The sequence below is a fragment of the Dama dama genome, chromosome 9, assembly GCF_033118175.1.
Source record: "Dama dama isolate Ldn47 chromosome 9, ASM3311817v1, whole genome shotgun sequence".
NCBI lineage: Eukaryota > Metazoa > Chordata > Mammalia > Artiodactyla > Cervidae > Dama > Dama dama.
This window is the reverse complement of record NC_083689.1, coordinates 721257-735402: the sequence shown is the minus strand read 5'-3', so window position 1 is coordinate 735402 and position 14146 is coordinate 721257.

Here is a 14146-nt window from a genome sequence, read left to right as displayed (position 1 = left end):
AATCGGTCTAACTGCTGGGTCTGCGGAGCACTCCCCTCTTCATCAGTGGAAGGCTTCCCGTGGTGGACATCTCCACTTCAAGGAAAAGACTTTCTCCAAGTCTGCGAATACATTCGACAACAATCATATGTGATGCCTCTTCTTCGTCTGATGACATCTAACAACCCTAGAATGGACTGGTGTAATACTTTGTACCTTAACTATGGACATAACGTGACTTTTAATTTTGATTATACACTGTCTCAGTTTAATCACTATTTTACTGCACATAAGACAAATAGGTCTAGATCTGATGGTTTTTTACCTGACGTTTATCAAATATGGGATGAGGTTATATGGCTAACTCCTGAAAAGGGACGTCTAATATCTACTGCCCCTATATGCTGGGAACAAACAGAGCCATCCCCCAAAGTTAGCCAACAACTTAATTACACTGATTGGAAACAATTGGGATTTTTGCCTCAAAAAATATGTAACGTAATCATTCCCGTGTTTTCCAACCCCAGTTCAGGACCTCCCTTTGTCTGGCCAGGCACTAATTGGGACTGGGCATCTCAGTCACGCTGGCTTGCCCCAAACGGGACTTATTGGATATGTGGCTCTTACCTATGGGCTTGGCTTCCCCCTGGCTAGATAGGGAGATGCACCCTGGGTCTAGCCTTTACTCATGGTTTTATATTTTCAGAGCTTCCAGGAAAGCCTGCTAATTTACCCCACCTTAAAACTCGGTGGGCAAGGTCTGTATTTCACTGGTATGATTATTTGGCTGCAGTGTTTGTCCCCTCTTTGGAAACTACAGATGTTATGTTACGAGTAGATGCTTTGACTAATTTTACTCAACAGGCATTACAAGATTCTCAAAAAGCTATTTCAGCTCTTAATGCTGAACAAGCACAAATTAGAAAGGTGGTTTTACAAAACAGATTGGCTTTAGATATTCTGACAGCTGCACAAGGAGGAACTTGTGCCATCATTCATACTCAATGCTGCACATATATACCTGATATGAGCACTAATGTTACTCATTTTACTAAACACATGAACAAGATGATTGGGGCCATGGATACTCCTGAAGCCTCAATTGCCTCACTTTGGGAGACGTTAACTAGTTCCCCATGGTGGAAACCTGTCTTAATTACAATAATTCTGATTGTTTTGTTTTTGCTCTTTGCTCCCTGCATTTGTAACTGTGTGACTGGATTTGTTTCTAGTTGCATGAAAGCTTTTAAGTTACAAATGGTTGCTCAAACTCCTGCTATCACTGCAGCTTCTTCTGACTACTATTTGGGGCCCCTGGATCAGACATCCTCACTATGAGGATTAGGAGAATATGTTGCCTCACCAATTTAGGGGCAACGCCCCTTGTCAGCTCGGAAGCAGTTATGGAATGAAAACGACGCCACTTTTCCCTAGGCAACATAATTCTCCTAAAAGAAAAGGGAGGAATGAGAGGGTAACAGGCAGGAAGGCCAGGGGTCTCCAAATGGAGGAAAGAGGCTGTAAGTGCCAGACATTTTTATCTCTCTTAAGCGGCAGGAAGAAACAAACCAGCGATCTGTTTTTCCTTCTCTATACAAATTTAAAAGGAGGTTTCTCTTAACATTCTGTGTTGCCATGACACCTGGTCTCACCTAAAGCTAACTACTCTCAGACTTTGAGTTAACCAATACATTCCTTTTTCGTATGGAAATGTTGTCTTAAGCTATGTTAATGAACCCCAGACTCTACCTTCAAGTTGGTTCCGCCAAACGGCCTAACTTACTTACTCAGGTATTGTTCCCCTAATCTATGTAAACGGAACTATTTGTTGGTATTCTGCCCTTCTACAAGATTCAAGTCAATCGTTTTATGGCCTGGGATGGATTATCTGATGCCATTCTAAATTTTCTGACATTCCTTTCATTTCATTAACAGACTGTGAGTGACTATATAACATACAGCTAAAGACTAGGAGGGGGGTACTCTTTTGCCCCCTTCTGATGCCTATGTCAGAAGTTTTCTCTATACTTTAATAAAACTTTATTACACAAAAGCTCTGAGCGATCCAGCCTCGTCTCTGGCCCCGGATTGAATTCGTCTCCTCCGGAGGCCAAGAATCCCGCGACTTATCGTTCAGCAGCAACCATTCAGTTCCGGCCGGAACTCGAGAAAAACCATGAGACTTCCCGCTCGCCGCGAGATGAGGCCCGATTCCCCTGCACTGCGTGCAGAGGAATTCGTGTTCCAAATCAAACGTGAAAGGAGCCTTGATTTCCTTGATGGCACTCCAGAGAAAACCCAAGATCACTGTTTCAAGTCTAGAGGGATCCTGAGGTCACTGGAGCAACACTAAAGGGCTCCTCGGACCCCAAATCCACTCGAGATGAGAGCTTAGTCCCTGGCTTCGACTCAAGAGGAATACAAACTTTCCACAAGCACCTCAAGAGGAGGCTTCTCTCAGCTACAGGTATGTGAGAGGGACCCTGAGTTTGTGGCCTCAAGTGGAATGGACACCGAGATGCTCTGACTCGAAATAAGGCCGGATATCCCTGCAGTGAATTGAATGCAGGCTCGTCTTGCATTTCCCAAGACGAAGGGATGTCTGAATCCCCTGTGGAGAACACAGAGAAAGTCCTAGTCCTCCGCCTCATCGCGACCGTAGGCCTCACATCCTTTGAAAACTCGAGGGGTCTGCGGAGATCAATGCTTCCAAAGGAGACGATGCCTGACTCTTCTTGAAAATGGATAGGAGTCCCAGGATCCCTGTGGCACGTGGAAAGGGACCCTGGGTCTCCCGCTTCACGTGGAGACGCGTCCCAATTGCCATGACAAGACTCGAGGAAAATCCCGAGGTGTCCCTTGCACCTAGGTAGGAGTCCTGACGTCGCTGAACAAACACGTGTCTGGAAGGGCCCTCCCCGTCGTAACTCGAGAATATACCCTAGGTTCCGACCGTAACTTGAGAAAAACCATGAGACATCCCCCTTGCCGCGAGATGAGGCCCGATTTCTATGCACTGTGTGCAGAGCAATTCCGTGTTCTACATCAAACTTGAAAGGAGCCTTGATTTCCTTGATGGCACTCCAGAGAAAACCCAAGATCACTGTCTCAAGTCTAGAGGGATCCTGAGCTCACTGGAGCAACAAGAAAGGGCTCCGTGGACCCCAAATCAACTCGAGATGAAAGCTTAGTCCCTGGCTTTGACTCAAGTGGAATACCAACTTTCCATAAGCACCTCAAGAGGAGGCTTCTCTCAGCTACAGGTATGTGAGAGTGACCCTGAATTTGTGGCCTCAAGTGTAATGGACACCGAGATGCTCTGACTCGAAGTAAGGCCGGATATCCCTGCAGTGAATTGAATGCAGGCTCGTCTTGCATCTCCCAAGACGAAGGGATCTCTGAATGCCCTGTGGAGATGACAGAGAAAGACCTAGTCCACCGCCTCATCGCGAACGGAGGCCTCACATCCTTTGAAAACTCGAGAGGTCTGCGGAGATCAATGCTTTCAAAGGAGACAATGCCTGACTCCTCTTGAAAATGGATAGGAGTCCCAGGATCCCTGTGGTATGAGGAAAGGGACCCTGGGTCTCCCGCCTCAAGTGGAGACGCGTCCCAATTGCCATGCCAAGACTCGAGGAGAATCCCGAGGTGTCCCTCGCACCTAGGCAGGAGTCCTGACGTCGCTGAACAAACACGTGTCTGGAAGAGCCCTCCCCGTCGTAACTCGAGAATATACCCCATTTTCTGGAAGCAACTCGAGAAAAACCATGAGACTTCCCCCTCGCCGCGAGATGAGGCCCGATTCCCCTGCACTGCGTGCAGAGCAATTCCGTGTTCCACATCAAACGTGAAAGGAGCCTTGCTTTCCTTGATGGCACTCCAGAGAAAACCCAAGATCACTGTCTCAAGTCTAGAGGGATCATGAGGTCACTGGAGCAACACGAAAGGGCTCCGTGGACCCCAAATCAACTCGAGATGAGAGCTTAGTCAATGGCTTCGACTCAAGAGGAATACCAACTTTCCACAAGCACCTCAAGAGGAGGCTTCTCTCAGCTACAGGTATGTGAGAGGGACCCTGAGTTTGTGGCCTCAAGTGGAATGGACACCGAGATGCTCTGACTCGATGTAAGGACAGATATCCCTGCAGTGAATTGAATGCAGGCTTGTCTTGCATCTCCCAAGACGAAGGGTTGTCTGAATCCCCTGTGGAGACCACAGAGAAAGACCTAGTCCTCCGCTTCAACGCGAACGGAGGCCTCACATCCTTTGAAAACTCGAGAAGTCCGCGGAGATCAATGCTCCCAAAGGAGACGATGCGTGACTCCTCTTGAAAATGGATAGGAGTCCCAGGATCCCTGTGGCACGTGGAAAGGGACCCTGGGTCTCCCGCCTCACGTGGAGACGCGTCCAAATTGCCATGCCAAGACTCGAGGAGAATCCCGAGGTGTCCCTCGCACCTAGGCAGGAGTCCTGACGTCGCTGAACAAACACGTGTCTGGAAGGGCCCTCCCCGTCGTAACTCGAGAATATACCCCAGGTTCGGGCCGCAACTCGAGAAAAACCATGAGACTTCCCCCTCACCGCGAGATGAGGCCCGATTCCCCTGCACTGCGTGCAGAGCAATTCCGTGTTCCACATCAAACGTGAAAGGAGCCTTGATTTTCTTGATGGTACTCCAGAGAAAACCCAAGATCACTGTCTCAAGTCTAGAGGGATCCTGAGGTCACTGGAGCAACAATAAAGGGCTCCGTTTACCCCAAATCAACTCGAGATGAGAGCTTAGTCCCTTGCTTCGACTCAAGAGGAATACCAAGTTTCCACAAGCACCTCAAGAGGAGGCTTCTCTCCGCTACAGGTATGTGAGAGGGACCCTGAGTTTGTGGCCTCAAGTGGAATGGACACCGAGATGCTCTGACTCGAAGTAACGCCAGATATCCCTGCAGTGAATTGAATGCAGGCTCGTCTTGCATCTCCCAAGACGAAGGGATGTCTGAATCCCCTCTGGAGACCACAGAGAAAAACCTAGTCCTCCGCCTCATTGCGACCGGGGCCTCACATCCTTTGAAAACTCGAGAGGTCCGCGGAGATCAATGCTTCCAAAGGAGACGATGCCTGACTCCTCTTGAAAATGGATAGGAGCCCCAGGATCCCTGTGGCACGTGGAAAGGGACCCTGGGTCTCCCGCCTCACGTGGAGACGCGTCTCAATTGCCATGCCAAGACTCGAGGAGAATCCCGAGGTGTCCCTCGCACCTAGGCAGGAGTCCTGACATCGATGAACAAACACGTGTCAGGAAGGGCCCTCCCCGTCGTAACTCGGAATATACCCCAGGTTCCGGCCTCAACTCGAGAAAAACCATGAGACTTCCACCTCGCAGCGAGATGAGGCCCGATTCCCCTGCACTGCGTGCAGAGCCATTCCGTGTTCTACATCAAACGTGAAAGGAGCCTTGATTTCCTTGATGGCACTCCAGAGAAAACCCAAGATCACTGTCTCAAGTCTAGAGGGATCCTGAGGTCATTGGAGCAACACGAAAGGGATCCGTGGACCCCAAATCAACTCGAGATGAGAGCTTAGTCTCTGGCTTCGACTCAAGAGGAATACCAACTTTCCACAAGCACCTCAAGAGGAGGCTTCTCTCAGCTACAGGTATGTGAGAGGGACCCTGAGTTTTTGGCCTCAAGTGGAATGGACACCGAGATGCTCTGACTCGAAGTAAGGCCGGATATCCCTGCAGTGAATTGAATGCAGGCTCGTCTTGCATCTCCCAAGACCAAGGGATGTCTGAATCCCCTGTGGAGACCACAGAGAAAGACCTAATTCTCCGCCTCAACGCGACAGGAGGCCTCACATCCTTTGAAAACTCGAGAGGTCTGCGAAGATCAATGCTTCCAAAGGAGAAGATGCCTGACTCCTCTTGAAAATGGATAGGAGTCCCAGGTTCCCTGTGGCACGTGGAAAGGAACCCTGCGTCTCCCGCCTCACGTGGAGACGCGTCCCAACTGCCATGCGAAGACTCGAGGAGAATCCCGAGGTGTCCCTCGCACCGAGGCTGGAGCCCTTACGTCGCTGAACAAACACGTGTCTGAAAGGGCCCTCCCCGTCGTAACTCGAGAATATACCCCAGGTTCGGGCCGCAACTCGAGAAAAACCATGAAACTTCCCCCTCGCCGCGAGATGAGGCCCGATTCCCCTGCACTGCGTGCAGAGCAATTCCTTGTTCCACATCAAACGTGAAAGGAGCCTTGATTTCCTTGATGGCACTCCAGAGAAAACCCAAGATCACTGTCTCAAGTCTAGAGGGATCCTGAGGTCACTGGAGCAACACGAAAGGGCTCCGTGGACCACAAATCAACTCGAGATGAGAGCTTAGTCCCTGGCTTCGACTCAAGAGGAATACCAACTTTCCACAAGCACCTCAAGAGGAGGCTTCTCTCAGCTACAGGTATGTGAGAGGGACCCTGAGTTTGTGGCCTCAAGTGGAATGGACACCGAGATGCTCTGACTCGAAATAAGGCTGGATATCCCTGCAGTGAATTGAATGCAGGATCGTCTTGCATCTCCCAAGACGAAGGCATGTCTGAATCCCCTGTGGAGACCACAGAGAAAAACCTAGTCCTCCGCCTCAATGCGACCGGAGGACTGACATCTTTTGATAATTGGAGAGGTCTGCGGAGATCAATGCTTCCAAAGGAGACGATGCCTGACTCCTCTTGAAAATGGATAGGAGTCCCAGGATCCCTGTGGCACTTGGAAAGGGACCCTGGGTCTCCCGCCTCACGTGAAGACGGGTCCCAATTGCCATGCCAAAACTCGAGGAGAATCCCGAGGTGTCCCTCGCACCTAGGCAGGAGTCCTGACGTCGCTCAACAAACACGTGTCTGGAAGGGCCCTCCCTGTCGTAACTCGAGAATATACCCCAGGTTCCGCAGCAACTCGAGAAAAACCATGAGACTTCCCCCTCGCCGCGAGATGAGGCCCGATTACCCTGCACTGCGTGCAGAGCAATTCCGTGTTCCACATCAAAAGTGAAAGGAGCCTTGATTTCCTTGATGGCATTCCAGAGAAAACCCAAGATCACTGTCTCAAGTCTAGAGGGATCCTGAGGTCACTGGAGCAACACGAAAGGGCTCCGTGGACCCCAAATCAACTCGAGATGAGAGCTTAGTCCCTGGCTTCGACTCTAGAGGAATACCACCTTTCCACAAGCACCTCAAGAGGAGGCTTCTCTCAGCTACAAGTATGTGAGAGGGCCCCTGAGTTTGTGGCCTCAAGTAGAATGGACACCGAGATGCTCTGACTCGCAGTTAGGCCGCATATCCCTGCAGTGAATTGAATGCAGGCTCGTCTTGCATCTCCCAAGAGAAAGGGATGTCTGAATCCCCTGTGGAGACCACAGATAAAGACCTAGTCCTCCGCCTCAACGCGACCGGAGGCCTGACATCCTTTGAAAACTCGAGAGGTCCGCGGAGATGAATGCTTCCAAAGGAGACGATGCCTGACTCCTCTTGAAAATGGATAGGAGTCCCAGGATCCCTGTGGCACGTGGAAAGGGATCCTGGGTCTCCCGCCTCACGTGGAGACGCGTCCCAATTGCCATGCCAAGACTCGAGGAGAATCCTGAGGTGTCCTTCGCACCTAGGTAGGAGTCCTGACGTCGCTGAACAAACACGTGTCTGGAAGGGTCCTCCCAATCGTAACTCGAGAATATACCCCAGGTTCCGGCCGCAAATCGAGAAAAACCATGAGATTTCCCCCTCGCCGCGAGTTGAGGCCCGATTCCCCTGCACTGCATGCAGAGAAATTCCGTGTTCCACATCAAACGTGAAAGGAGCCTTGATTTCCTTGATGGCATTCAAGAGAAAACCCAAGATCACTGTCTCAAGTCTAGAGGGATCCTGAGGTCACTGGAGCAACACGAAACGGCTCCGTGGACCCCAAATCAAATCGAGATGAGAGCTTAGTCCCTGGCTTCGACAAAAGAGAAATGCCAACTTTCTACAAGCACCTCAAGAGGAGGCTTCTCTCAGCTACAGTTATGTGAGAGGGACCCTGAGTTTGTGGCCTCAAGTGGAATGGACACCGTGATGCTCTGACTTGAAGTAAGGCCGGATATCCCTGCAGGGAATTAAATGCAGGCTCGTCTTGCATCTCCCAAGACGAAGGGATGTCTGAATCCCCTGTGGAGACCACAGAGAAAGACCTAGTTCTCCGCCTCATCGCGACCGGAGGCCTCACATCCTTTGAAAACTCGACAGGTCCGCGGAGATCAATGCTTCCAAAGGAGACGATGCCTGACTCCTCTTGAAAATGGATATGAGTCCCAGGATCACTGTGGCATGTGGAAAGGGACCCTGGGTCTCCCGCCTCACGTGGTGACGCGACACAATTGCCATGCCAAAACTCGAGGAGAATCCCGAGGTGTCCCTCGCACCTAGGCAGGGGTGCTGAAGTCGCTGAACATACACGTCTCTCGAAGAGCCCTCCCCGTCGTAACTCGAGAATATACCCCAGGTTCCGGCCGCAACTCGAGAAAAACAATGAGACTTCCCCCTCTCCGCGAGATGAGGCCCGATTCCTCTGCCCTGCGTGCAGAGCAATTCCGTGTTCCACATCAAACTTGAAAGGAGCCTTGATTTCCTTGATGGCACTCCAGAGAAAACCCAAGATCACTGTATCAAGACTAGAGGGATCCTGAGGTCACTGGAGCAACAGGAAAGGGCTCCGTGGACCCCAAATCAACTAGAGATGAGAGCTTAGTCCCTGGCTTCGACTCAAGAGGAATACCAATTTCCACAAGCACCTCAAGAGGAGGCTTCTCTCAGCTACAGGTATGTGAGAGGGACCCTGAATTTGTGGCCTCAAGTGGAATGGACACCGAGATGCTTTGACTCGAAGTAAGCCCGGATATCCCTGCAGTGAATTGAATGCAGGCTCGTCTTGCATCTCCCAAGACGAAGGGATGTCTGAATCCCCTGTGGAGACGACAGAGAAAGAACTAGTCCTCTGCCTCATCGCGTCCGGAGGACTCACATCCTTTGAAAACCCGAGAGGTCTGCAGAGATGAATACTTCCAAAGGAGACGATGCCTGACTCCTCTTGAAAATGGATAGGAGTCCCAGGATCCCTGTGGCACGTGGAAAGGGACCCTGGGTCTCCCGCCTCACGTGGAGACGCGTCCCAATTGCCATGCCAAGACTCGAGGAGAATCCCGAGGTGTCCCTCGCACCTAGGCAGGAGTTCTGACATCGCTGAACGAACATGTGTCTGGAAGGGCCCTCCCCGTCGTAACTCGAGAATATACCCCAGGTTCCGGCCGCAACTCGAGAAAAACCAGGAGACTTCCCCCTCGCCGAGAGATGAGGCCCGATTCCCCTGCCCTGCGTGCAGAGCAATTCCGTGTTCGACATCAAAATTGAAAGGAGCCTTGATTTCCTTGATGGCACTCCAGAGAAAACCCAAGATCACTGTCTCAAGTCTAGAGGGATCCTGAGGTCACTGTAGCAACATGAAAGGGCTGCGTGGACCCCTAATCAACTCGAGATGAGAGCTTAGTCCCTGGCCTCGACTCAAGAGGAATACCAACTTTCCACAAGCACCTCAAGAGGAGGCTTCTCTCAGCTACAGGTATGTGAGAGGGACCCTGAGTTTGTGGCCTCAAATGGAATGGACACCGAGATGCTCTGACTCGAAGTAAGGCCGGATATCCCTGCAGTGAATTGAATGCAGGCTCGTCTTGCATCTCCCAAGACGAAGGGATGTATGAATCCCCTGTGAAGACCACAGAGAAAGACCGAGTTCTCCGCCTCATCGCGACCGGAGGCCTCACATCGTTTGAAAACTCGAGAGGTCCGCGGAGATCAATGCTTACAAAGGAGACGATGCCTGACTCCTCTTGAAAATGGATAGGAGTCCCAGGATCCCTGTGGCACGTGGAAAGGGACCCTGGGTCTCCCGCCTCACGTGGAGACGCGTCCCAATTGCCATGCCAAGACTCGAGGAGAATCCCGAGGTGTCCCTCGCACCTAGGCAGGAGTCCTGACGTCGCTGAACGAATATGTGTCTGGAAGGGCCCTCCCCGTCGTAACTCGAGAATATACCCCAGGTTGCGGCCGCAACTCGAGAAAAACAATGTGACTTCCCCCTCGCCGAGAGATGAGGCCCGATTCCCCTGCCGTGCGTGCAGAGCAATTCCGTGTTCGACATCAAAATTGAAAGGAGCCTTGATTTCCTTGATGGCACTCCAGAGAAAACCCAAGATCACTGTCTCAAGTCTAGAGGGATCCTGAGGTCACTGGAGCACCACGAAAGGGCTCCGTGGACCCCAAATCAACTCGAGATGAGAGCTTAGTCCCTGGCTTCGACTCAAGAGGAATCCCAACTTTCCACAAACACCTCAAGAGGAGGCTTCTCTCAGCTACAGGTATGTGAGAGGGACCCTGAGTTTGTGGCCTCAAGTGGAATGGACACCGAGATGCTCTGACTGGAAGTAAGGCTGGATATCCCTGCAATGAATTGAATGCAGGCTCGTCTTGCATCGCCCAAGACAAAGGGATGTCTGAATCCCCTGTGGAGACCACAGAGAAAGTCCTAGTTCTCCGCCTCTTCGGGACCGCAGGCCTCACATCTTTGAAAACTCGAGAGGTCTGCGGAGATCAATGCTTCCAAAGGAGACGATGCCTGACTCCTCTTGAAAATGGATAGGAGTCCCAGGATCCCTGTGGCACGTGGAAAGGGACCCTGGGTCTCCCGCCTCACGTGGAGTGGCATCCCAATTGCTATGCCAAGACTTGAGGAGAATCCCGAGGTGTCCCTCGCACCTAGGCAGGAGTCCTGACGTCGCTGAACAAACACGTGTCTGGAAGGGCCCTCCCTGTCGTAACTCGAGAATATACCTCAGGTTCTGGCCGCAAATCGAGAAAAACCATGAGACTTCCCCCTCGCCGCGAGATGAGGCCCAATTCCCCTGCACTGCGTGCAGAGCAATTCCGTGTTCCACATCAAACGTGAAAGGAGCCTTGATTTCCTTGATGGCTCTCCAGAGAATACCCAAGATCACTGTCTCAAATCTAGAGGGATCCTGAGGTCACTGGAGCAACACGAAAGGTCTCCGTGGACCCCAAATCAACTCGAGATGAGAGCTTAGTCCCTGGCTTCGACTCAAGAGGAATACCAACTTTCCACAAGCACCTCAAGAGGAGGCTTCTCTCAGCTACAAGTATGTGAGAGGGACCCTGAGTTTGTGGCCTCAAGTGAAATGGACCCCGAGATGCTCTGACTCGAAGTAAGGCCGGATATCCCTGCAGTGAATTGAATGCAGGCTCGTCTTGGATCTCCCAAGACGAAGGGATGTCTGAATCCCCTGTGAAGACCACAGAGAAAGACCTAGTCCTCCGCCTCAACGCGACCTGAGGCCTCACATCCTTTTAAAACTAGAGAGGTCCACAGAGATCAATGCTTCCAAAGGAGACGATGCCTGACTCCTCTTGAAAATGGATAGGAGTCCCAGGATCCCTGTGGCACATGGAAAGGAACCCTGGGTCTCCCGCCTCACGTGGAGACACGTCCCAATTGCCATGCCAAGACTCGAGGAGAATCCCGAGTTTTCCCTCGAACCTAGGCAGGAGTCCTGACGTCGCTGAACAAACTCGTGTCCTGAAGGGCCCTCCCTGACGTAACTCGAGAATATACCCCAGGTTCTGGCCGCAACTCGAGAAAAACAGTGAGACTTCCCCGTCGCCGCGAGATGAGGCCCGATTCCCCTGCACTGCGTGCAGAGCAATTCCGTGTTCCACATCAAACGTGAAAGGAGCCTTGATTTCCTTGATGGCACTCCAGAGTAAACCCAAGATCACTGTCTCAAGTCTAGAGGGATCCTGAGGTCACTGGACCAACACGAAAGGGCTCCGTGGACCCCAAATCATCTCGAGATGAGAGCTTAGTGCCTGGCATCGACTCAAGAGGAATACCAACTTTCCACAAGCACCTCAAGAGGAGGCTTCTCTCAGCTACAGGTATGTGAGAGGGACCCTGAGTTTGTGGCCTCAAGTGGAATGGACACCGAGATGCTCTGACTCGAAGTAAGGCCGGATATCCCTGCAGTGAATTGAATGCAGGCTCGTCTTGCATCTCCCAAGACGAAAGGTTATCTGAATCCCCTGTGGAGACAAAAGAGAAAGACCTAGTCCTCTGCCTCAACGCGAACGGAAGCCTCACATACTTTGAAAACTCGGGAGGTCTGCGGAGATCAATGCTTCCAAAGGAGACGATGCCTGACTCCTCTTGAAAATGGATAGGAGTGCCAGGATCCCTGTGGCATGTGGAAAGGGACCCTGGGTCTCCCGCCTCACGTGGAGACGCGTCCCAATTGCCATGCCAAGACTCGAGGAGAATCCCGAGGTATCCCTCGCACCTAGGCAGGACTCCTGACGTCGCTGAACAAACACGTGTCTGGAAGGGCCCTCCCCGTCGTAACTCGAGAATATAACCCAGGTTCCGGCCGCAACTCGAGAAAAACCATGAGAATTCGCCCTTGCCGCGAGTTGAGGCCCGATTCCCATGCACTGCATGCAGAACAATTCCGTGTTCCACATCAAACGTGAAAGGAGCCTTGATTTCCTTGATGGCACTCCAGAGAAAACCCAAGATCACTGTCTCAAGTCTAGAGGGATCCTGAGGTGACTGGAGCAACAAGAAAGGGCTCCGTGGACCCCAAATCAACTCGAGATGAGAGCTTAGTCCCTGGCTTAGACTCAAGAGGAATACCGACTTTCCACAAGACCCTCAAGAGGAGGTTTCTCTCAGCTACAGGTATGTGAGAAGGACCCTGAGATTGTGGCCTCAAGTGGAATGGACACAGAGATGCTCTGACTCGAAGTAACGCCCAATATCCCTGCAGTGAATTGAATGCAGGCTCGTCTTGCATTACCCAAGACGAAGGGATGTCTGAATCTCCTGTGGAGACCACAGAGAAAGACCTAGATCTCCGCATCATCGCGACCGGAGGCCTCTCATCCTTTGAAAACTCGAGAGGTCCACGGAGATCAATGCTTCCAAAGGAGAAGATGCCTGACTCCTCTTGAAAATGGATAGGAGTCCCAGGATCCCTGTGGCACGTGGAAAGGGACCCTGCGTCTACTGCCTCATGTGGAGACGCGTCCCAATTGCCATGCCAAGACTCTACGAGAATCCCGAGGTGTCCTCGCACCTAGGCAGGAGTACTGAAGTCGCTGAACAAACACGTGTCTGGAAGGGCCCTCCCCATCGTAACTCGAGAATATACCCCAGGTTCTGGCCGCAATTCGAGAAAAACCATGAGACTTCCCTCTCGCCGCGAGATGAGGCCCGATTCCCCTGCACTGCGTGCAGAGCAATTCCGTGTTCCACATCAAACTTGAAAGGAGCCTTGATTTCCTTGATGGCACTCCAGAGAAAACCCAAGATCACTGTCTCAAGCCTAGAGGGATCCTGAGGTCACTGGAGCAACAAGAAAGGGCTCCGTGGACCCCAAATCAACTCGAGATGAAAGCTTAGTCCCTGGCTTCAACTCAAGAGGAATACCAAGTTTCCACCAGCACCGCAAGAGGAGACTTCTCTCAGCTACCGGTATGTGAGAGGGACCCTCAGATGGTGGCCTCAAGTGGAATGGACACCGAGGTGCTCTGACTGGAAATAAGGCCCGATATCAATGCAGTGAATTGAATGCAGGCTCGTCTTGCATCTCCCAAGACGAAGGGATGTCTGAATCCCCTGTGGAGACCACAGAGAAAGACCTAGTCCTCCGCCTCATCGCGACCGGAGGCCTCAGATCCTTTGAAAACTCGAGAGGTCTGCGGAGATCAATGCTTCCAAAGGTTACAATGCCTGACTCCTCTTGAAAATGGATAGGAGTCCCAGGATCCCTGTGGCACGTGGAAAGGGACCCTGGGTCTACCGCCTCACGTGGAGACGCGTCCCAATTGCCATGCCAAGACTCGAGGAGAATCCCGAGGTGTCCCTCGCACCTAGGAAGGAGTCCTGACGTTGCTGAACAAACACGTGTCTGGAAGGGCCCTCCCCGTTGTAACTCGAGAATATAGCCCAGTTTCTGGCCGCAACTCGAGAAAAACCATGAGATTTCCCCCTCGCCGTGAGATGAGGCCCGATTCCCCTGCACTGCATGCAGAGC